Source organism: Colius striatus, chromosome 21 (genome assembly GCF_028858725.1).
Source record: "Colius striatus isolate bColStr4 chromosome 21, bColStr4.1.hap1, whole genome shotgun sequence".
Lineage (NCBI taxonomy): Eukaryota > Metazoa > Chordata > Aves > Coliiformes > Coliidae > Colius > Colius striatus.
Genome location: NC_084779.1, coordinates 5,604,339 through 5,629,079, shown reverse-complemented (window position 1 = coordinate 5,629,079; position 24,741 = coordinate 5,604,339). Strand labels below are relative to the sequence as shown.

The window sequence follows — 24,741 nt, the reverse complement described above, 5'->3', positions numbered from 1 at the left end:
TATTCACACAGTCACCATTTTCCTCAGAGCACAGCACATGGGTATTTATAGATGTAACCTCAGAGAGGCTTTGGGAAGCAGTGAGGTGTCAGCATACCCATAGGAATAGACACATGCAGGCGTTATGTGACTCACCTGGTCTAGCCCAGTGTTTCACTCAGCACTTGCTGTCTAGATCCTCAGTGGGTTAAATCCAGCAGATTCACTGGCAATACACTGACCATGCTGATCTACACCAGGAGAGCTGGTAACTGTGGTCTCAGCTGGAGCTGAGGTGGTTGCTGACTATGAGAAATCCCTCTCATCAAGCTTGGCTGGATGGTGTACTGCGGTATGTTAATACAGTTGGCCACTGCAGGGAGAGAAGTCCAGCAAGATCCCTGCATCTCCTCTTGTAAGGCACGAGCAAGGTTTGGTTGGGACATTTCTGTTCTTCCCTGTCAAATGTACTAGTTCTGCATTTCCATTACATCAGTTATAGCTACAGCAAATATTTGATTTCAGTGAAACGTGAAAGGAAAGGAAACTGCTTCTCCTCCTGGCTCAGGGTGGGCTGAATGCGAGGCAGAACAATGGGCATGGGGAGAGAGCTGTGGAAGGAGTTCTCACAGTTTGTGGATGAAGTGCTATGAATATGAATAAGACTGTAATTGGCTCTCACACCTACCCAAGGTGCCTGAAGGCCCAGGCGTCCTGGCTAATTGTTGTAGACAATTAATAACTTAGATTCTACTAATTCCATATCGTGCTGTGCAACTCATTACCAGAGCAGCGAGTGAGATTCTGTGTAAAAGCTGCTTGGACATAGGCAGTGTTAGGGCATCCAGGCTCAGAGGCAGAGAAGGTCACAACCTCTTGGCTCAAACAGCAAGGAAGAGTCATCATAAATCACAGCCACAGCAAGAGACAGTGACACCCAGTGTGTCCATCTGCCTTTGGCTGACTTCTGGAGTCACAGCGAGGGAGAGCTCTCACCCTCTTGTCCCTCCCTGGAAACAGGAGGTGCCTAACGAGTCTGGGTTTAGTAAAGCACAGAGCAGATCAAACCACATCCTTGTCCTGTGACTCAGCTTACACATAGGCCTTTCTTGTGCTGATCTGAATCCCATAAATCAAAAACATCCTTAAACTCCATTGTGTAACACCCACAGGGGCCTCCTGCAAGCTGGCTAACAAGTGGTGGTACGTGACTTCCTGAAGCCCACTTGAGGCTTTCACGATAACCTGCCACTAAAACCAAATCTCCTCAAGAGGAAACCAGTAACTGTAAGAAGGGGATGTGGCAGCTACCCTTTGCTTTCTGTTGCAGGGCCTGGAATAGATGCAGACAGTGTATGTGGGAGGACTCACAGCTGGCATAAGCAATGCCTCCCTGCATGCCCTGGGGAAAGCTGGTATCACTCTCAACCCTGACTGTTTTATAAGTAGACTGAGCAGTGATGGACCCTGGGTCTCAGAGCCTAATAAAGCTCACTTTTCCTGGGTTTAATGCACTTGTCACAGCAGCATTCATCAAAAGCAAATGGCACCTGAGAGAGTGCAGCTCCCCGGTGCTTGAGCGCCCAGGAAATGGATGGTGTCCAAGCTGAGATTTTGCAGGCAGCACAGAGCACATTACATCTGGAAGCAACTGGGTTTTTTATGGTGTTCCAACAAACTCCTACATTAGGTATCTCTCCCTGCTGCTTTCTCCAGCATTCGTGTCCCTGGGCTTGCTGGGGTTTTAACTCCACAACTTCAGGGATTTCTCTCATTCCTATTTTAATTGTCTCCCTGTTCTATTACTTTTCCCTGGAGTTTTATGCTACACATAAGAAAGTTTCCTCCTCTGCAGCTTTTCTATGCATCTTGCACAGCGCAGTGGTTATACATACCAGTCCCATGCTGTATTTTTCCTCTTGTGTTGCACCATTTTTAATCCCCTCACCTGTCACCTTCACTCTTTTTCTCTTTTGCCTGTTCTCCTTTCTGTACTTCCCCTGCTTTTTCCCTTCCCTTCCCTTCCCTTCCCTTCCCTTCCCTTCCCTTCCCTTCCCTTCCCTTCCCTTCCCTTCCCTTCCCTTCCCTTCCCTTCCCTTCCCTTCCCTTCCCTTCCCTTCCCTTCCCTTCCCTTCCCTTCCCTTCCCTTCCCTTCCCTTCCCTTCCCTTCCCTCTCTTTTGGACAGCCTGGCCATAGCAGAAGAGGTTCTGCAAGACCACAGCCCTGTCTCTGTGGGCTGCAAGGGGCTCGGTGCCCCACAGATTGATGTCTGGGCTTGGATTACAAGGGAGATCCTGGGAGGGATCCTGGATGCCCCATCTTGGGGCAGGGTCATGTGAGCTACATTGGATGGTTACAGAGATACAAATAACAACAATTCTAAAATGCAACTGCAGGAAGAAATGGGAAATAATTATAAATGAATGAATATAACAGACTGCTGATGGGCACTGGTGGAGCTCTAATCTCTGGGCCTTATTAAAGTAAACACATCCATGCCACCCACCAGCCCTGGCCATTCTCACTGCTTTGCCATCTGTTGCAGGATGGCTGGATGGACAACATTTCCATCACTTACAGAATGTCTCCATGTGAAGCTCAGTAGGAAGGTTGCTACTTATTTCTGCTCTTCTAGCTCTGAGGAGACAAAGCTAGGCTTTCACTGTTAGAAGATGCTGCCTACTCCACGTGTTTTTTGAGTTTCAGAACTTGCAGAACTTTTTCAGAATTTCATTAAATTCTCCTCATTTTTCCCCAGGGACAGTGAATTTCCAAAACATCCCATGGACTGCAGCTTCAACAAAACAATTCTCTGCCAGCACCTGAGGCAGTCTGGGAAGGAAAATAAACAAGTAAAACCCAAGCCACACACACTGCTTGAGCTTAATGCAAATAAATCACAGAAGTATTCAGTTCTAAATCTCTCTCTCCATCTTCCTGTCTTTCATGCTGTCTGTTTCTTGCCTAAGAATATTTTATCAATCCACCAATCTGGGTTTCCATACAGTTTAGCTTTTTCCTATGGTTATGCTTTGTGTGTCTGCTTCCCTGTTTATACTTCTCCCTTTACCTTTATACAAATAACTGTGTTGGTAAATAGGGGCACTACACTATGCAAAAGCCACTACTCCAGCACCACCTCCCAAGGGACACGTTCCTCCACTTTGAGAGACACGGGGCTCTTTTGCAGCAATGGTTCTAGTTCCCAGCTACAAGCTCTCCTCCAGGTCACAACTGCCACGCTGAAGGCAACACAGCTGGATCTGTCTTCACCCTGCCATGGCTGCAGTTCATAGCCTTCCAGATGGACACAAACTCACAGAGAGTGGCATTATTAAGGGCTCTGCTGTATGATGTGGAACCATCACAACAGGCAGAGCTGTCTGTCAGAGCCTGAAGCCACACTCTTTGGCAAAAGGCAACACATACCTCCGTCTGCCTGGGCTGCAGTGCTCAGACACACAAAAGTGGCTCGTTTTCTTGCTCTCTCAGAGAGAACCAGACCAGTCATTAACTTTTTCACCCACAGGGAAGGACAGGCTTTCTCAGACATTGGCAGCTCAAGCAGGATGATGTTTGGATGGAAATGTCTGCACAAAGCAAAATCCAAAGCTTCAAGAGGAGGGTTTCGATTGCCCTCCCTGTTTGCTCAGGGTATAAAAACAGCACAGGCTTTTATTCTCTTTCATCATCTAAGGCAGGATGCTTTTCTTGGCTAGGTGGAAGGACCTAGAGATGAAAAGAACACTTAGCTGCTTGGCTTCCCAATGGCTGTTGCTGAGATGACTCTGTGTGTGCTGTTTTTAAGGAGGGACAAAAGACTTCTTTGCCAAGCAGATACCATATAGAACTCCTTTCAAGTGAGTGAATAGATCACGAGTCCTATGCTCCATTGCTGGGAAATGGCCTATCCTTCTGAGATCTGACTGGAATGGGACTGATTTATTGCAGATATGTATTTAGTCCATTTTCTCCACACAATTCAGTTTTTTCCACAATAACAGGACAAATAGCTGATACAAACATGTGGAATTTGAGTGCCACCTTGTCTTGCATTCATCTTGGCTGGAAAGTGACCTGTGTTTGTTACATGCACAGTGCAACATTTCCTACATATTGTTCATGGCAATAGACACCAGGTTGATTTTGAGGGATCCTTTTACTTGCTAGGAGTTGCTGAGCTAGAACCTTCCTAGGAATTTTCTGGTTGGGAGGAACTATTTTACTTTCTGGTAATTTCCTGACCTCTAGTCACTTCCACCAGCTCTCCTGGGTCTCCAGGAGCTGAAGAGGCTGCCAACATTTCCAGGTGTTTCCATGGTGGTAGTGGGTAAGCACCCTTGTTTCAGTGTGTGAATGGACTAGTTTGATTTCTTGTCCTCCACCTTTTTTCCTGGTTCTTATTCAGTTCTGGCTTCCTGGAACAGACATTTCTCCCACCTGATTCTCAGAAGAACTTTTCTACTACCACTGCCAATATGCAAAACCTCCTGATCTTCCTCACTGCATAGCTCATGGGGAAAGAGTATGAAAGAACATTTTCATAAGTGTATTTTATTTTTATTACTTCAAAAAGGAATATCTGAAACTCCAAATATTTCAGCTTTATATTTTGGTTCCAGACAGTGCCTCTTATAGATTTGTGTTTTCAGTGAAGCTGAAATTTTCCGCTTGTACAGTACAACAGTTTTTTGTGAAGCTCTTTATTCCTGTTTATGTATTTGGAAACAAATGGCCAGGTTTGGAAAGGCTTTGAGCACTCACAAATTCTATTACAGATAATAGGACCTTCAGATCTGAAGCTCAGAGTTTTAAACATAGATTTGAAAACATACCTTTTAGCATCTGGTTTTTTATTATCAGGATGCCCTGACTTTTCCCCAGTGTGACTGCTTATGGTTTATTCCTCCTTTGGGATCTTGCCTTGATCAGAGAGAGAATTTCTGAAATGTATCAGGACACAGAAGGCTCTGAGTGATTTCTGTCTGTGACACAGGGCAGCTGAGAGGACCTGAGACTTTTGCTACATGAAGGTCAGGCAGCTGCTAGGGCATTTCTGTCAGTGCAAATGCAGTTGAAGAGCTCAGTTAACAGCTCTCCCTCTGTGGTGTCGGGGGGGCTCAGGGGACTGGTAATGGAATATGGCTCTCTTTGCCTCTGCTTTACCAGTTAATATTCTCTCTGGTGAGTAATAAGTGAAGGCTAGTGCCTGCTGACTGTGATTTTTGGCCTCTCTGATATGACCTTGTGGAGTGAACTTAGTTTCTCAATGCCAGATTCGGCAGCCCTCCTTCAGTGCTGTACGTGGAAGGGAGCATTGCTGGATGCAGTGGGAGGAGGTATGTGCAGGCTGTGGGTAGTGGAGTACAGCTTCGAAGGGCAAGCTGAGAAATCACCAATTTACTCTTCCAGGTTCACTAACAATGAAGTCTGAGTGTGGTGAAGGCAGCTGATAGGGAAAGGCATCAGTGGACAAATAAATGGCACCTGAAACCCCTCCCACCACCAGGCTGTACGGAAGGGAGAAGGTGGTGAGAGGAAAGCCAAGGCAGACATAACCAGTGACTTATTCAAGATCCCACAGTGGATCCTCACAGTGCAGAAACAGAGGAATAGAGGGGTCCTCTGGACTGTGATGTGCCTCAGACCATTCCCTCTCTTTATTGATTGCTATTATTCATGTTTATACCATTAATAACTTGAAGAAAATCCATAGTAAAAGTTCACTTATGTCTCCCTATGTTCAAATCCTACCACAATCTGTGTGCTAGAGTCTATTTAGGGACAACTCTTTAACTAGAGAGCAGGTAAAATGTTATTAAATGCTCTACAGGTAGACATCGAAAAGAGCTGCAGAATTGCAGAGGGTTTTTGTAGACTCTGAGGCTCAAGGACTCAGCTCTATAGAAAAACCCAAGGGAGCCACGAGGCCAAAGATGAACTATGGAGTAGGAAAAGGAGTAGCAATAGCAACAGGGAAAGGAGTGGGAAAGGGTAGGGCAGCACTATCCCAGCTTATCAGTCCCTGCAGCGAGACAGCTGCTACATTTGTTCAGCCGGCTCCCACCTCAGAGTGGTCTATAACGGATAACCTCACCAGGAGGCACAGAAATGGCCTCATCCCTCTCCTCTCCACTGTGTCCTCTGATGAGAACACTGAAATAGAGGAAAGGACGTCTCGTTCAAGGTCATGTGGTGAGTCAGTGGCAGAGCTGGCTGGGGACAAGCCTCAGGGCTACTTGAGTCCCTGGCCTGCATCCACTGTGCGTTCAGTGGCACGGCACAGCTCTGCAAACCCTGCATTCATTACAATACAATGAAGCTTTGCTGCATGGCTCTTTTATTTTTTTTACAATGTCTCTCAAAAACCCAAGAGTGATTTGCATTTTAAAACCACCAGTTACAGCTCAGGAAAATGCTATTCAGTAGTTCCCGGGGCTCAGGAGTAAAGATTCTCTCTCAGTTGTTCTCTCCCAATTCTTCTGCCTAAAATATATTTTTGTCCAAATTGCACAATACTTATTGCTAATGTTTCTCTTATGAATATTCATGACATCCTGGGGCTTCAAGACTCCAGTGGAAAGGCGAGCACGGGAGGCGCGGCGGCCCCGATACTCCTACGCTCCATCCACATGGCGCAGAGACGCCAGGGTGAGAAGGCTTGTTTGGTTAGGACGTGAGCTGTGGGATACTAATGCAGTCTGGAAGCCTTTGGGGAATGCTCGTGAAACTCCATTAAACAGTGCTGTGAAGGCCTTTTGAACAAACAACTTCCATAAAACCATTAGCTTCCCTTAATTGCAAGGAAAAGGCCCCACATGCAGCGAGAGTTTCGAATACACTCTGTCTCTCTTTACATCTGTTTCTTTGTCTCAGGCAATGTGCAGATGGGCCTCCCTTTCCCAGAGAGCTTCAGGACTGGAGGAACTCTTCCTTCCCTCAAAAACGTAGGACCATACCTGTCAGCAGTGTCAATTCAGGTTTCCATATGCAAATTTATGCCGTTGCCTGAATGCAAAAAACCCCTTCCCCTCCTGTTCTGTGCTGTGCCCCTGTCCCCAAACACAGGCAGCTGCCTGCAGGCAGCGTGGGCCTGAGCCAGAGCAGGCTCCAGCGCTGAGCACACAGGGCTGGGTCACGCTTCCCTTTCACTGATGTGGCTGGAGGCTTCCAGGCTCACTGCTGTTCAGATGGTGCCATCTGGCTCTCAGGAAATATATGAGAAATGTTATCCAATAAAAGAGGGGGCTGGCTGGATGGCTGCCTTCACCTCTGTGCTCTTTGGGGACAGGATTGTTTCTGCGGCTGGGAAATGTTTAACATAATTTTTGACTACTAGTGTTGCCTGAGTAAGAAATAATGGGCTGGCAGTTTGAATTCATGCCTGAGTCACTGGAAACTAGAAGCTATTTTGCTCAATCAGGTCAAGGCTGAGGGTTACAAGTACACGGCACCAAAACAGCTTGTGATGTGGCTTTGTCAGTGTTGTGGACAGATAGCAAATAACCTTTTCCTTGATGTTCTATCAAGCAGGATGTTTGGGTTAGGAAAGATGAGGTTAAAAGGTCTGAGTTCTCTGACAGGAAGAGACTATGAAACAAAGCACAACTTCAAAAAGGCTAAGGGATGTTTCTAAACTGCATTTTGTCCCCACTCCCCATTTATTTCTTCTGAAAATACACTTTATCTGTGGCTCAGCATCCTTTAGGGATTGGCCCTGGGAGCTGAGGGGTGTTGCATGTACCTGCAGATTCTTCTGGGACACTTAGCTGGCAACTGATGAAGCAGAACCTCTCTGACTTCAGGGGCTATTACCCTTTCTTCCTCCATTATTTTATCTCTATTTTATTAAGCCTTGCTCTGAGCCCTGGCTAACAGCAAGCAGTTGGAGAAAGCAGCTCAAACACAGGCCTGAGCTCCCAGGGCATGATTCTGTTCTCAGCTCTGTCATAACCTTCACTGACTTACTCTGCAGTGACATTTGTGTAGCTGAGATCAGACCCACTCCTTTTGCATGCACCCAGTCTTGCACTCACTCCTGCTCAGGTCACCCTTTGATCACGCCGCTTCTCTGTGCCAGCTGAGCACACACGTTCATTGACGCAAACGCCGGTAGCCTCGTGGAGACTCCGGGGACGTGCTGGCAGCCTCTGCGTGTGCTCATGCGTACACACTCACATGGATGCATGACACCTCAACAGCCTGGCTCCCCAGCCACCAATGGTGTTTAATAGAAGTTCAGGGCTCAGTTGTTACCCAGCCCTCTCTGCTGTGTGGCTTGCTGTCTGGTACAAACTTGAAAGCCTTTCAGGCAATCAGGCAGTAATAGACCTTGTGGAAGCCGAAAGTCCCCCAGATAAAATTTACAAGGCCTAAGAGAGCCTGTCTGGCGTTATTTAATGCTTTTGTAATGAGCACCTGAACAGGAAAGATTGCTTGGGTAGTTTTATTCTGCATAGATGAGCAGTCAGAATTTCAAATGGAGGCCATAAATACAAGCAAACGGAATGGCCGATAGTGCCTGATTTTGGTGTGGAAACCAGTCATGCTGTGAGAAGGTTAGAGGGCATGAATAAAGGGAAAGATATTTTCCTTCAGCATCCCAACTCCACAAAGCATCCTTCAGCCAGGAATGGCTTTAGGTACAGTAGCAATCTTTCTCCTGCCTGCCTGCCTCTGTGCTTGTGGCCAGGCATTTGTGAATAGGCAGCTTGCTAATGAAGACTGCAGTACAGTGCTAATGGCTCTTGGTGTCATGCGTGTGTTTGTTGTGTACCTGCGTGGTTAACGAGGACAACAGCAGCATGCAGCACCTCAGCCTGTGTGCTATTTGCCTGTGCACATATGGGGTTAATACAAGCCACAAATAATGTTAATTCTTTGTAGAGCATTGCCATTGTTAGTGGCCTCTGCAATAAAGCACTAAAACCTTTGTGTGTGGGTATGTGTGAGTAACATAAGTGCTATTTGATATGGTTTGTGTTTGTGTGCACAGATAATGCTGCTTTTGTAGGCAGTTCTAACCTGAGTAAAACACCATCAGTGTTGCTGATTCAAACTAGTAATGAACTATTTTGGCAACACATGCTGTTTTGTTGAACACTTCTGTGAAGCCTGAGGCAGGGAAATGGTAGCAGTCAAAGACTGATGCTCCCTGAGCACAGAGGGGCATGGAAGGATATGTTAAGCCAGGTATGAAGATTTCCACTGTGCACCATCCTGCCCTTCCTATCCCCAATTAGCTGAAATACTTTATTTCCTTCCAATATAGAATCAACAGAGACTGAAATAACAGAAGCTGCCATAGAGCAGGACTGTCAACCCCCCTAGTCACTCCTTCCCATCCAGGTGAATGTTCCATTATGGGGGTTTTCAAGTGTTGTGCAGAACCCTCTATGTTCACAGAGTGATATTTAACAGGTGAATGTGGCAGTCTGAGTGTCTGTGTATTGCCAGGGAAAGGCACAGTCTTCATATCTCTATTGTAGGTGCCAGCCTGGCAAGAGAAACTTCTAGCTCAGCTAAGGGCTGGCAGAGCTCTGTGGCATGCTTATGGTGAAGGAAGGGGTTGTGTGTTTATGCTGTTGGAAAACAATGTACAAGTTTTGAAAGCTAAGACTGTCAAGTTGATATACTTCTGCATGTGGAGAGGAGATGGGTCTGGTTCATCTGTGAGCAGGTCTGTCAGCATGACTTTGTGTCTGTTTGCCCGTGTGTGCATCACAGGACAGAGTGCTGTGTGCTTGCACGAAGAGGGGAGCAGGAGGCTGATGGTGGCCTCACACATGTGCCTGTCTGTGCCTGGAGGACTGCTGGCAATGCTGCTGAGGAGAATTGTGTTACTATCTGAGTGCTTGTACACAGCACAGATTGATAACTCCCTGCAGTTTGCTGGGCTCTGCTGTGTAATTGATTGAGCACAGCCCCTCACATCCACGTGAGCTCCTCTCACACCACCAGCTAAGTTAGAAAAGGTGATTTTTTTCCCCTTTCCTGTACACTTGCATTTTTCAACAAAATTGCTAACCCCTCACCATCACCTTCTCTGCAGAAACCTCCATCACTGGCAGAAATGTGCAGTGCTGGTGGAGTGCAATTTTACCTCAGGAGCCTCATTAAATTTGCATTCCTTGGAGCCCCACAAGGAAGATGATGGTCTGGCTTTGTCTGCCTGGCTTCATGTTCACTTTGGGTGCTGCATCAAAAACAGCACAATGCCTCTGATACAGCCACCTGCCTGGAGATGGGCCTGTTTTACCGTGCTGCTCCCTATTTGTCAATGACTTGACAAATCTACCTAAAAAACAGGGCTGAGGGTTATTTTTCCTAGGCATCATCAAGACTCAAATGAGCAATGATATTGGGCAAAACATGCCGAGGTCACCTCTGTAATATAGCCTGATTAAAAGCTATTCCCATCACATAGCTCATCAAATTACTGACATAATCCTGCTCTTGGAGGAACAGGTCACACCACTGAACAGGCCAAGGATAGGGGGATTGTTGTTCTCTCCCTGCCTCCAAAACTGGAGTGAGTCACAGAAGAGCACACCATAAATAAATGAATGCAAGACTCCTGTATCCAGCACATTCAAAACCTGTCAACACTGAGTGAAGCCCATGTACACAGGGACTCCTGTCAGTTGCACTTGATCTTAAGTCATTTCCAACCTCAATGACTCTGATTCTGTGACTCCTGAAAGCTAAGGTTAGGCTCTGTGGTCAAGTTAGATGACCAATTGCACAGAATGCCTAGCTGCATAAAGGGCAAGCGGGAACATAAGAACAATTCTCTCTACCACTGGAGTTAATAAGCCTTGCCACCTCCTATTTAATGACTCCTACATAATTCAGGGATTGCTGCTGCCTACCTCTGCTGCTGAATGCATACAGATGTCTCCTACATGGAGCATTTATCTAGTGATGAGAGTACCAGCCAGGAAGCCAAACGAGCCCTCCCAGGGTCCTGCCTTGTAACAGCGCTGGCCACATACAGCCAAAGTTTCTGGCAGATTCTGTTCCAAGACCCACCAGAGCACCGAGTGGTGGTGCCGACCCTGGCAGAGCCGGATTCCCACCTCCCATAACCCGGAGCATCTCCCTCACGCTTCAGACGGCTGCCCGCGAACCAAAGGCTCCCTCTGAGGGTGGGCAGGGCAAGCCCGGGGTGGGCCCATCCCCGGAGAGGTCCCTACGCTCCTGGCCTCGGCGGGGTCGAGCCTCGGAGAAGGACCTTCCTTCTCGTCCAATTAGCTGCGCGGGTCGGACACGCACCGACGGATTGGGCCGCTCTCCTGCTCGGGGCCGGGGCTGCGTTCCCGGCGGAGCCGCCGCACCGGGGCCGCGGCGGGCGGGGGCCGCGCACGGGGCAGCGTGTAACTGATAGCGCGGCCGCAGCGCTGCCCGCAGCCCGGTGAGGCGGCAGCCCCGCAGCCCCGCAGCCCCCCGCTCCCTTCCGCGGCGGCGGCTGCCGACCACCCGCCCGCCCCTCCGCCCCCGGGGGCCGGTGCCTGCGGCCGGCCGCGGCGCACGGCGGAGCGGCATTAAAAGGCGGCGGGGCCGGGTGAGGGCTGCGGGACCGGCGCTTGTCGGCGCTGCGCGGGGAGGCGGCGCTGCAGGGCGGGCATCCGAGACCGCGGCGCCCGGCTCTGCCCCGGCATCGCTGCGAGCCCGAGGCTGCCGCTGCCCGAGCGGGTGCGAGGTGAGTGCTGCGCTCCGCGAGGCGAAGCGGCTCCGGGAAGGGGAGTAGGGGGGCTGTGGGACACAGCGAGCCCCCGTTGTACCCGCGTCCTCGGCACCAGCCTTCAGGCGCTCGGCTCTGTCAGCGAAGGTCGCCTGGGGGGTTAGATCGGCTGCCGGGTCCCGCCGTGCCGGGCGGTTGTAAGAGGAGAGCTCAGCTTGCAGTCGCTCCCCTTCCCCTCGCTCCTCGGTTTACTTTTTTCTCTCTTTTTTTAAGCCCTCCACCCCCCACTCCCTTTTTTTTTATGGCTGCGAATGCAAGAGATAAATCCCTCAGTTGTGTGTTTAGCCAACTCTCCCTGGAAGCTCTGGAGAGTTCATGAATATGCACAGAGGAGAGCGCTTCCCGGGGCGGCTGCCTCTATAAGAAGCTGATTGAGCTGTGCCTGCAGCAGGGCTGTTCTCCTGGGGGAAAAGTTGGGCACCAGAACTGAGCGGCTTTGTGTCCCCGACTTCATGGAGGGCTGGCCTGTCTCCCTGAGGAGGAAAAGAGCCAGCAGAGGCATTCTGCATGCTCGAGGATGTTAGCAGGTCCAGCCAGCCAGGGTTTGCATATCTGACAGCAGCTGGTGTCAGATGTTTGTCTGGAAGATGCAAAGAGAATCGTGTACCTGGCATATGTAAGGTAACCTTCCTGATTTATACTGGCTTGTGTAGAGATTGACTTTTCCTGCCTAAAAACATTGGGTCTCTCGGTGAGGGTATTACATTGCTTAGCAACAGTCCCAACTGCAGCCCAGTCCTGGGCCCTTGCTGCTTCAGGTGGTCTCCAAAGACATGCCAACGAAACAGCCAGTGTCCTGGAGAAAATGAACTCCTTCATGTGCTTTCCTATTTGGTGGTGTGAAGATCAAATCAAAAGAGTGAGGCTGCCTGCCACAGCCCAGGTATTTGAAAGCTCTTGAGAAGGGCAGAAGCTGCTGGGAGCTGAGTATAACTGAACATCTCTGGGACAGAGTGAGGTGAAAGTGGCAGGTCCCTCAGGCATGTGTAGCACCTTGCATCTGCCTTGCTGCTGCATGCTGTGTCACATGCACTTTGTTTAGTGCACAGGCACAGCAGTGTGCCTGTTAGCAACCTTAGCTTATCCAGTTGTAAGGGTAGTATTTTCAATAGCTGTGCTGGCTCTGTTAGGGTTTAATGTAATATGCAAGCAAATAAGTTCCTTTTAACCAAGGCTGATGTGTGCCCTCTTCTGCGGCTGTAAGACATGACTCAAGTGGGATGGGGACTGGTGTATTGGAAGAGGAGTACTTCTATGATTCCAACAACAGAATAAACACAGACTTTTTGCTCACAAAGCCATGTGCTGATAGACATAAAATCTGCTACCCTAAAAGCTCAATTTCTTACAAAAAGTTTCCCATGAAAATCTGGGTGAGTTTTTGAAACCAGCTTTCTATTCTCACCCATAAAACTTTGCTTGGGGACAATATTTTTCCCTCTTCCTCCCCAACAGCCTTGTGAAGCGTTGATAAAGATGTTATCCACAGTATCAGCTTCCTTTGATTGCTCTTTTAGGCTGTGTATCTAGATGGAAACCTAGCAACACAATAACTGTATTGAAGGGAGATATTTCAATAGCTATACTTCTTTTATCACACTGGATGCATCTTCAGGGTTCAGACTCATCAAGCCAGTCTCTTTACCCATTTGGAGCCTTATAGTTCAATTCCCTAAGCCTGGAATAAAACAGACCTGGGCTAGTGAAAAAGGCAGCAAAGATGGAATGGAAATGCTTAATATGATAAAAGATCCATTCCACCTTTCTTCCTGTTGCCTCTGTGAGCACCTGCTGTATTCTCATGGGGAAATATTCCACTGTGGAGGGAGATGCTCATCTGATGGAAAAATGATTCAACGGGAAACCAGCCATCAGCATTTGTGACCGTTTCACCTAAACACACAGGGGAAAAGAATGAGAGACAAATGTCTCAGAGTAATATGTGTGTAACACTGTGTGAGAAACAAACTGGCATTTGGGAAGTAGCACCAGCATCGTTCCAGTCACCCACTGTGGTGAAGGTTGTGATTCAGTTTCTGCAATGTACAGGGACAAATTCAATCCCCAACAAACCCACAACCTGAAGTCGGTAACACTCTATCTGGATTTACCTCACTGGCTGGATTCTAGTGTTCTTAGCTATGTTGACAAGTACCTTGTTGTGCATGCTGTCTCTTTACAACGGTGGAGTAAAGGAGTAGAGCACTTGTAAGGAGTCAAGGTGTCAATATCTGACTAGTTTTGTGTAATTTGAAGACACAGAAATGAGGGATTTCACACTGATGAAATGTCTGTTAGCTTTCAGGTGTTTGGGGAGAATGCCTTTACTAGGTGCTAAAAATTCTCTCAGTACCTGCTGTGTCTTTGGCCATGCCTCCCAAGTTCTTGTCCTTTTCAGCATTAATGAATTAAACATCACAAATGCTTTTGTCAGGTCAACAGAAGAAGTTAAGTTACAGGAGAACTTTTGACAACTTCTGTACCTGTCATTTCTGAACTGCCAATGAGGAGTGTTTTTAACAAGCTGTATTGTGCAGGAGTTTGTGGGAGTAGCTGCAATGTGTGTGTATGTATGTGTAACTGTATAGCATGAGAGTGATAGGATGTCTGCATTTCAGCATGGCACTGGGGGAGGGTATGAATATGGTGTTAACATTTTGCATCCAAAAAAACCACAGCACATCTGAAATCCTCTTGTGATGGCAGTGCTCTGAGATAAGTGCTGCTTATACAAAGACTTGCCTGTTGGGTACAAGTACTTAATAAGTAAGCTTGACTGAAACTGGAGAGGGATAGCAGTTCATACCCTGATGGCATATGGAAAATCTGGATAAGCTGTCATTTTTGTTTCTGAAGTTTGAACAGGTCCTACTGTGAGTCCCAGGGTCTCTGGGTGATGCTGCCATGGTCTCTGTGCATACCAACAAGCAGTAAATCCTGAAAGACTCTTCAGCACAAAGCATTTAGCATACAGTTGGTTTAATCCTCTAATCTTATCAAGCACTGACATAAATGAGAACTGAAAAGATTAATTCATTCTAAAAATCAAGCCCTGTTATATTTCTCAATGTAGTGCACAAGATTTCTCCTTTCACTTACCTGATTTGCTTCTGTTCCTGTCGTTTGTTTAGAAGTATCTGACTATAGATTTGGGCTTAGCAGTGAAAGGTGCTCAGTAATCGGCTCTCCTGTGGTGAGTTTATCTGCTATTTAAGTAGCCTCAGGGGATTTCAGGATCAGAGCCAGCAATGTGGTCTGGGAGGCTTGGATACTGGAAGTTGCAGGGCTGGCAGAGGAAGGAGTTGCTGGTAAGCGTGGGTACTCGTTACCTCCTTTGTGACAAGCAGTCCTGTTTACTTCTTGTTCCTTTTGTGCCTTCTTCCTTTGCTTTCTCCCTTTCCACACACCTTTCAACACAGACAGATAAAACAGTCCTCATGAAGTGTGTGTGCAAGCTGCCATTTGGCTCTGTGAATGTGTGGCCAGGGGCAGGGGAATGTGTTTCCAGACCTTGTGATGAAGTTGAGCAATGAAATATTAGTTTCTAGCACTCCCTTTATGTCTCCCCTGTGATACTACAAAACAAGCTATCTCTTTAAATGATTGATTTCACACAGATTTACTTGAGTTCATTCATCTTGATGCAGTTTTACCAGAGTGGATTTTCTCTGAGGTTCAGCCTTACTGATGTCTTTCTAAGGGCTGGATCCTGTCTCCTTTCCTCTTGCAGAGGAGTACCTTATTTCATGAATAGCTCTGCTGCATTCAGTGAGACTGTTTAAAGAGTAAGGTGCTGTGGTGCCTGTGACTCAGATTAATGCAAGTCAATTTAAAGGACAGATTCATCTCAGTGTGAGTATGGATTGCAGTGTCTGGCCTTTAATGAATAATTCAGGAACACAGAGGAGACAATGTAAGAGTTAAGTGCTTCATCCAGCACTAGGTGAAGTCAGCAAGAGACTTTTCATTGACCTCTGTCCAGAATATATTTCAGCATGGGCTTAACTGTGAGTTTGTAAATTGTCCCATTGCTGGCAGCGTGCTTCAGGCATGAGCTACAACTGTCTGAATTAGCACCCCATAGAATATTAGTTACGACTCTCTTTCCTGTCATACTGACACCAGTTGTCCTTGCAGCACCGTGAGAGAAGTTTTCTGAGGTCTCAGCTATTGACTCATGCTTTTGTAACACAGAAAATCAGAAAACTCTTAGTAACTGGAGTGCCACACCATTAAGGGAAGAAAATACAGACACAAGAAGTTTGCTAGAACAAGCTTCAAAGGTTTGATTTTAGTTGCTTAGAGCTGGGAATGGTGGTGTTCTGCAGGAGCAAGGCACTGGCATGTCATATAGATGTCACTAAAACTGGACACTCAACACATCAAAGCTCAGGAGAATTGAATGCCCAGGCACTGGGACTGCTCCCAGGAGACCCATTGTGGTGAGGATGGCAAAGCAGCCATCTTCTGCTGGTAGGAGGCAGAGGATGCTCTGCAACCACAGCTCTTCTTTTATGCTATGGGTCTGCAGTAACTGTGGGAATCCTGTCCTGCCAGCTGCTCAGATGGATTTGCTGTCCCTCAAAGGTACAGTTCAGTGATAGCTCAGTGATTTTTTTCTGATAGTGGCATCATTGTCTTGCAGGGGCAGAGCATCTCCCCTTTCTTGTTGTAAATACAAAACTTCCCATGCAACCTGTGCCCCTGCTCCCAGCCTGCAGCCCCTAGCACTGCAGGCAGTGCAGCAGGCTTTGCTCATCTGTGGAGAGGCAAGCAATGCCCATTGCAGAGCAGGGCACCCCAGACACAGGTTGTCCCCTGCACTGAAATTAGAGCTTCACAGATACCTGACCCTTTTTTCCTGTTTAGAGTTATCTCTGCTTGCTGGAAGAGGAGGTTTGGGGAACAAGACTGGGATACTTTCCCTGCCATCTGCCTTGAGGCAGCAGGCTTGAAAACTGGCACAGTTAATTCCTGATCTTTGCCAAGATCTGTTAATAGAGAACAACTCCTCCTGAGTAGAAGGCAGGTCCTGTTACATAAATAGTGGCGAAGGGGGAGAGGCCAACGTGTTTGCAGGGGGTGATAGACACGCTGGCAGTCGTCTGGCTCTTAAACTGCTGCTGGCCTTGACTCTGTGTTGCTTTCAGAGTCAGAGGTGAGAATAACTTTTCTGCCTAGACCTAAGGGTGTGGATGCTGTTGCTTCTGGGGCCTGCTTCTGCAGCCATGATCTTGTGCTCTCTGTGTAAATGCAGTCATGTCAGGGGAGTCACTTTGGATTTGTTACTGGGAATGTGAGACCAGGATCAACCTGCTAAGGTGACCCCATGGATGAGCCTATATGGGCTTCAGGGCATCCTCTCTGATACTGCCACAGATTTTCTTCCCATCTTACCTTGGTATTGCAAAATGTCTTTGACTGGAACACGGTGACAGAGTCTCTGTTTCTTCATCTATATGTGGTGATACATCTTTCATAAATAATAATAATGCCCTACATTAAATTGGCACTTCAATTTCCAGGATCATTTGGCTCAATACATTGTTTCTTTTAAAATCTATCCAAAAATGTATCATAGGAGCCTTGTTTCCCCCTGCCCTTCCCATGTTCTTAAAGGATCTGTGTGTTTGCAGACCAGTAGCAGTGAGGGAAGTTCATGTGTTACCATCACAGGCTTCTGCTCTGTATTAACATCTTTACACTTTATGATACTGAGCATGGGAGGAGCTGGGGCATCTGCTAATCAAAGCAGAGGACTGGGAAGAGTTGTGTTCCTCTGCCACAAATCTTGTGGTTTTGAGCAGATCTGGAAGGTTGCTGTAGCTAAGAAAACTCTGGAGTTTGGATGCCTCAATTTCTGGACAGCAAGTTTGTCTTGCTGTTAACTGGAGTTGTAGGTACCACTGCTGCACCCCAGATGGCAACTAAAATGGTAGTTGTAGCTTGCCTAGTCTGTATTTAGCTTCTGTTAAAGTCAGCAAATGTAATGGCTGAATTCCAGCAGAGCAGGAGCTAGACTGTGGAGCCTTGCTTAATTCATTTGTAAACTTGCATATAATCCAACCTATTTCCCTAGAGGAATAAGGGAATTGGATCTGATAGGTGTTTGCAAAAGGTTTATGCTGTCTCTGATAGAAGCTGATATGATGCACAAATGGAAAGTGCTCTTTGCTCCTAGGGGGATGTGCTATATGTTGCCTTGTTTCTTGGCTCTGTTTTACACCCAGGAGCTGAGAATGAATTGCTTTTGAGTGCTGTATTAAGGTCTGTGGAGACAATTTGGAGAAAAAGCAAAACAACACCTAATCCTTTCTACTGCTTGGGGTACTGCTGAACATTCAGCATACTTGATTCCCTGAATCGAATAATTTGTCTTTTTGTTCCTCCTTTTAACAAGGCAAATGAATTCCTGAAGAAAACAGAGCTGCAAAGTCAGATTTGAACTAGAGCCCAACAGGGCATTTCAGACGTGTCTGAGAAGCCCAAAGCAGCTCTGGCTCCTGCCTGCAAATCCAACCTGCCCAAATCCTCTGCCTTCATACTTCCTCTGCCACCTCCTTCCCTCCACTTCCCTCCCTGCACACTCTCCAGCCAACAACTCATGCGCCAAGTTTAATCTCCAAGCCAATTTTTCTGGCTGAGTTGAAATGGAAAGGTGGACAGGCCCACAAGAGCATGAAAGTGACTCGATACAACAGTGGGCTCCATTTAAACTGAGGGACGAGAGTCTGATAGAGACAACAGCTTGTTTTGAAAGCTAAATCTGTTTTGCTGGAAAGCTTGGGCTGGTTCTTGAACCATGCAGAAAGCTGCTCTTTCTGGGGCTTGCTGCCAACAGTTCCAACTTCCAAACTCCAGGCCCAAGCGTTGCAAGCTGTGGTTCTTCAGGCACTTGTCGGTGCCTTGGACTTGCCTGAAAGTCAAACCTATGGACACTCTTTGAAACTGAGCGTCTCAGAATCTGATGGATATGCTTTGAGACCCTTTTTTCCAGATCCAAACTGAATTTTACCTCCAAGACCACCCCTTCTGCTTCCCCCCAGCCTAAGCCTTACACCTCAACTCTGACACAGGCAGCAAGTGGGCAACTGAGCTGTGGTCTTTGGTGGTCTTTGATCCATTTCACTTTTGCCACAGATGTCAATACATTTGTGCATAGAGCATGGTAGAAACACTGCAGCATTGTAGGGAGCTGTAAAACTCCAGCCTATGACAGCTGCAAACAAGATATATCAGCAGGTAAATGTTTCATCCCCTGTGGCACTGCTTAAGCTGAAGAAAAGAAGCTTCGTTCCTGGAAATCTGCTACATGGAACCGATTCCTTGGTGAAAGTTGTGTTGTACTGGCTGCAGAGTTCGTAGCATAAGTTTCTATGTAAGTGGTACAATGAAGCATTTGACCTTATTTAGATTCCAATAATCTAGTATAACAGGGATGATAATAACAGAGAGACATATTGTAAGTAGCAGAGCCAGATTGAGTTAAAACTGTGGTGACATTTCCTTTACAGACCTCTTCCTGTTGTGTTTCTCCTCTACTTGTGATGTGTTGTGGGGGAGATCATTCCTTGTGGATCCAGATCTTGGCACACATGCAGCTAAATTCATTCCTGTGTGTACACCACCTGCCTACATACCCATCTCTCTGGCCATATTGCAGATCCTGCTACTGTTTGCATTTCTGTTCTTCTGGCTAATTTGAGGAATACCTGCAGTGGGTTTGCTCCCTTACTGAGATAACTGGGCCTGGTTTCCAGAGGGCCAAACACAGTTCCAGTTCAGCATAGGGCGGTGAATTGAGTCCCTTTGAAAATCAATTTACAGATGTCTTTGCAAGAATAGCCTGTATTTGCTTGTGGAGGACGATCCCAGGAAACTCTGGGACAAGGCATGTTGTGAAAGGATGGAAGATGAGGCCTCCTGCTCCAGAATATGAGAGCAATTCCAAAGCAGATGATGTGATTTGCTCCAGGAAACAGCAGAGCAGCAAATGTTTCCTTCATTTTCGTTTGTGTTTTAAGTGCAGGACTCAGGCCTCCAGTTAGCACAAGCATCATCTCAGGCTGTGAACGCCTGGTTGAGGAGTGTGGGATGTGGTGAGAAAGTGGGAACAATTGCCTGAATGCTTTGTTCCTTTGCCAGATGGCAGTCCCTTGGTGTCCTTTGGCTTGATGATTGCCATTGATGAGCTCCTGCAGCTCACATGGCTGTTGGTCTCTGAATCTTTGGAGGTCTTTGGCAGACATGGGTGATGTCTCCTTTTTGTGAACTGCTCCAGTGCAAGGCTTGGATCACACTTCTCTGAGTCTGTGCTGAGAGGGAGAAGAGTGGAGAGAGGAGAAACTGCTGCTCTCTCAACTCAGTTCTGATGGCCTCAGTCTGTATCCCATGGCCATGGCTTCACTGGCAGCTTCTGAGAGCTCCTACCAGCAACATTTCCCTCCCTTGCACAGAGACTGGAACCAGCTCTCAGTGTTGCTTGTCTGTGGACTTTCCTGAGATTAATGTGTAGTTAAAGCCCGTTTGCTTATTCTGAGACCCTTCCCCCTCCTCTGCTAGGACTGTGCTCATTGAGCTGTGGTAACACTTAATGTGAGTTTCTGCATGGTTGGTGCAGCTGGCAGTAAGCTTTAAGTCCTTGTACTGGCAGGGGATCTGTTGACATGCTGTTCAGGCACTGAGGCATCTTGTCTGGTCTCCACATCCTTCCCTTCCCCTTGGGAAGTTTTCCTGGTGTTCACCCAGTCCCTGCTCTGGAGCAGTCAGCTGTGGCACTAGGGGCTGTCCAGCCTCTGGGGTTTACACCTCTGCTTCCAGATTTCTCACTCATCCTGGGAAGATGAAAAAGCAGTGCTAATTAATTTAATTCCAGAAGTGCCAGGTTTTCATGGGAGGAGAGCAGCTAGCTGCATATGTTTCAGAGAAGGGGAAGTGTGGGAGGCAAGAAAAGCATACCTGCTCAGAGCCCACGTTACAGGCTGCTGGGAGGCTGCTAGCTGCAAGCTCCTTTTAATAAGTTTTGCATGAGTTTGCTGCTGTTATTCCCACTCAGCTGCAGTGACTGTCAGAATGAATTCTCCCCAAAATCCAGGCCCTCACAGTCTCAGAAGTAAGAGACCATGTCTACCACAGATGAGCTCAGCTCAGTGCATGAAAGACCTTGGGTATGTCTTCTGCTCCCACGTTTATGAGAGGACAATGGCATTACCCATTCCTCTTTTATGCTCTTACATGGAAAGCTCTGCTGAAGGACCGAGTATGACTGAAATGCCATGGGAGCTGTGTTCCTGCCACAGACTACAGTCCTTACAGCCTTCCTGTTGTGAATCTGGCATTTTCTGATGTCCCTAAATTATAGCAGCAAAAAAGAGAAGACCTTTAGATCCATCAGAATGAGACCAGGCAGCACCAGGAGTGAGACACTCTGACCCATGCAACTTGACACACGTGCAGGTGGGACTTTCTACCTGTACCTCCTTTTCCTGGAAGGTCAGAGCCTGGTAAGGAGAGCTGGCTGAGTAGTCCCTCAGGTGAAGGTGAGCACTTGCAGCTTATTCTTTTATGCTTAATTGTACTTTTATGTTGGAGTGGCAAGAAGCAAAGATGAAACAGCTGCCGTTGCTGTAGCTGGTCAGAAGGACTGACAGTGTAGGTTGGCATTCCTGTGTTACCTTTCATATTGCTGCCCACAGAATCACAACCAGCAAAATCCCCTCAGCCCAAATTGCCACTTCAGCTGCTGGTGAGAGAGCAGCTCACATGCACGGTGAGGGAGAAATTGTCCTCCTCCTTCTCAGTTATAGGCTATCAGCTTCTGGGGAGACTCTGGAGAGGAGCCTCTAGGAGAGGGTGTTTTGATTAGCCTCAGAAGCACAGTGTGCACACAAGCAGGCTATTGCTGGGAAGATGCAGATGGAGGAGAGTGCACAGCCAGCCCTTGTCTTCATCCTTCCTCCTGCTGCAAGGAGCAGGTGTGGGGAGCAGGGGCAGAGCTGGAGGTCACGCAGCTGAGTGCTGTCAGTGCCCAGAGTGACGTGAACTGGGGAGCCCGAGCCCAGGATGGAATAATGAATGACTGGCAGGCACTGACAGCAGGACTTGGCTTTCCTTTTCAAGGTGACAGTGGTGTGGTAAACTTGAGTTTATCTATAAAAGAGCAGCATATAAGCTTTGGGGATGGCAGTTTATTCCAGGGGCTTGAGAACTAGTGAATCATCTCTGTGGTCTCTGTGACCTACCTGGAGTGAGTGGCACTTCTTGGGATAATAATACAAGGCCCTGGTTTGTGGCAGACATCTGCATTTAATGATCTGTAAAGGCTTTGCTATGAACACAGGTACTCAGGGATAGACACTGGAGCGTGGAAATCCACACACCTTTAACAAGCTTGTTATCTTGGGCCCCTGGTAGGTGGTATACAGGATGCTTTTGAAGTGTGTGTCAAGGCACCCAAAGGCATACAGCTGATCCAGAAGCCAACCTTTAGTAACAGCAAGTGGCTGGGGCTCAAGACAAAATCTAAGTAACATTTGTAATGGTTAGGTAAGTCATTTCTGAAGCATATCAGAGTCTCAGTTTGCTTGGCATCTGTGTGCAGGAACCTGTTAAGTGCCACATGCCTGAGTGACAGCAGGGCCTTATCATTAACACAAGCAACTCAAGTGGTAAACGTGGCACAAGCTGCAAGGCGTGTTTTGTGATATTATAACCAAGAAGCTGTATTCTAACAACTACAATCATTAGTTACAATAAGCAGGAGCAAATTATTTTGTCAGGAAACGAATTTTCTCTGCAGCAGCCCTGGGATGGCAGGGCACTGAACACACATGGTTTGATGCTAACAAGTCCTGTTGGCCTTTCTCTTTGAAGTGTGCCAGTTTCAGTACTTTGAAGCAAGTGTTTGGGGACAATTTATTGTGTGCTTTTGGATTTTTAAAAGCTCTGTCAACATACAGGTTCTTCCTGGAGTTACTTTGGAAGTGGCACCCTAGGACAGACCTCACAGCTGGTACCTGCAGGAACCATGGTGGGGCTGCCTTGGTTTCCCAGACTGGTGCCACATGAAGGTCTCCCCCTGCTCCAAGGCTGTGGGATGACTCTTTATCCTAATTAAGGAAACATTCAGAAAAAGTGTGATGTTAACATAGGGAATTTGAAGGCCTGAGCTGGTTCTCACTTGCAGGCATCTTACTCTTAGCAAAGCACAGCAGAGCTGCTTTTCCTCTACTTTTTGCTTTTGCTGTACATCCTTGTGTGGATCACAACCATAAGGCTTCCTCTGTCCCCTTCCTTCTTGGTCTGTTCTGTGTGCAGCTAGTGGCTTCTCACACAGCAAAGCAAACACCTTTTACACCAGTCTCTCTCCCTTTTCCCCACATGCTGATCTTCTAGTCTCTTTCTCCAGCCTGTTCCTTGTCCATGTGGCCAGATTAGAGATGAAGAGAGATGAGGGAACTGGTGATCCTTGCTCTCTCTGGCATTGTTAAGCCTTTCTGAGGTGTCCCAGGGTGTGTGAAATTTGCCCTCATTGTGGCAGTTGGATGTCCCTCTCCAGCACAGTGATTATGTTGCACCATGATGGTTGTGCTGGATGTTACAGCTCAAATTACACTTGCAGAACAGAGCAGAGTTTGCAGTTTGTTGCTCACAGACCACATCTGTGCCTTTCTGTGCACCCTTAAGAAATTAGGTATCTTGTGAGTTAAACTAGGCACCCAAAATAAGTGTCTAATTTTTCCCTTCTGATCTCCTGAGCTCCCACATCTGTCAGATGGGGAGTGTACCACCCCCTCCTTCTCAGAGATGCTAGGAGAAGATTCAGCTCAGTCCCGTTTGTTCAGCCCTCAGACTGTTGTGACAGGCAGTGTTGAAAAGCTCATGAGGAAATTAATAATCCTGCCTGTGAGGCAGGCATGAGCAGCGTGCAGGAGATGAGGCGTGAGAGCACACGCTGCACGACGAGGAGAGAACAAGGGAGCGAACAGCCGCTGGCTGCAGGGAGCATCATCCATCGCACGCACTGGCAGAGGCCAGACTCCTTGCCTTTGCATACTAGACTTAGAAGCAAAACTGCACTGCAAAGCGTTTACAGAAGAGGGGCAAGTTAAGGATGTTGTGTCAGCTCTGAATTTGGCATTTCCCGACTGGTGAGTGCTTGACTTTGCTGCTAACCTTTCCAGGCTGTTTTGGCATGCAATTATGAGGAGATCTAATCAGTGCTTGTCAGACTCCTGGAATAGCAGGCAGGTGCTGGCAGGGGATCCTTCCTGTCTGAGGCTGAAAGTGCTCCAACCAGCCTTGGTCTGTCCTGAAAGCTGGTTGATAGATCATAGAACCAGTTAGGTTGGAACAGACCTTTAAAAGCGAGTCTGACTGGTCCTGGTCAGTGGCTGGATTAAGCCAATGTTTGCAGAAGTATTTCAGGAGATTCGGGGTCAGGTGCCAAGGCTGAGGTATCCTGAGCCACCTTTGCTCTTCCAGGAGTGCAACACTTCTGGAAGTTAGACCTCCAGTTATGGGCCCAGAAATCGTGTTGAATTGTCCTCTACTGTTTCATTTCCAGCTCAGGGAAGGCAGGCAGCGCTAGCAACGGGCAGCACACAGCTCACCCCGGGCACTCGGGTACAGCTGTGTTGGTGAAGGGAGAACAGGCACCTGCACGAGCCCCTCTTGGCTTTTCAACATTATACTTCTAGATTAATCTCAATGATTCAAGTGCAGAGTGAAACTCTGGTCCTGAGCCTGAATGTCACTGGAGCCCTGCTTTAGATGAGCTGTATTAATGGTGCCAGTTGTTTTAGGTGGCCAGAGCAACGTGCAGCATTCTTCAGCACAACAGACCCTGAGAGGCACTGTGGCCATCCCTGCTACCAGCTGTGCCTCACTGCACGAGCTGGATGCTCTTAGAATGACTTTGCAAACACAAAGGCCATTTCTCTCCCTCTTAGAGGAACTTTATATAGTGAACAAAGTGGCCTGAAGCTGCCTGTGGTAGAAACTCAGGAATACAAACAGG

The 24,741-nt window shown here is 47.5% G+C and overlaps 1 protein-coding gene across 3 annotated transcripts in view; it reads left to right on the top strand.

The window, feature by feature from the left end:
* DISP3 (dispatched RND transporter family member 3) overlaps window positions 1–24,741 on the top strand; it is a 130,708-nt gene that overhangs the window by 79,368 nt on the left and 26,599 nt on the right. The window contains exon 1 of one of the 3 annotated variants that reach the window (XM_062012853.1): window positions 11,602–11,681. The exons of the other annotated variants lie outside the window; for them this stretch is intronic. The gene's annotated coding sequence lies outside the window, so the exon portion shown is untranslated. Of the gene's footprint in view, window positions 1–11,601; window positions 11,682–24,741 lie in introns of those variants that run through there. 3 annotated transcript variants of the gene reach the window in all.